Raw genomic sequence first — 207 nt, forward strand, 5'->3', positions numbered from 1 at the left:
CCCGGGCAGGAGGTGAAGCAACCTGGCGCCGGCTCCTGCACTTTGCACAGCGGGCGCAGAGCCGCCTCCATCCCTGCGCCTCCCGGCAGCGCTAAGGCGCATTTTTTCGCACTAATCTGCACATTCAGCACGTCCAGAGCGCCTATGACTTTACCTGGACTTTCTCCACTCTCCGGGCTCATCACACCGCGATCGCCTCCCCATCCT

The sequence above is a fragment of the Corvus brachyrhynchos genome, unplaced genomic scaffold, assembly GCF_000691975.1.
Source record: "Corvus brachyrhynchos isolate BGI_N302 unplaced genomic scaffold, ASM69197v1 scaffold26, whole genome shotgun sequence".
NCBI classification, from domain to species: domain Eukaryota; kingdom Metazoa; phylum Chordata; class Aves; order Passeriformes; family Corvidae; genus Corvus; species Corvus brachyrhynchos.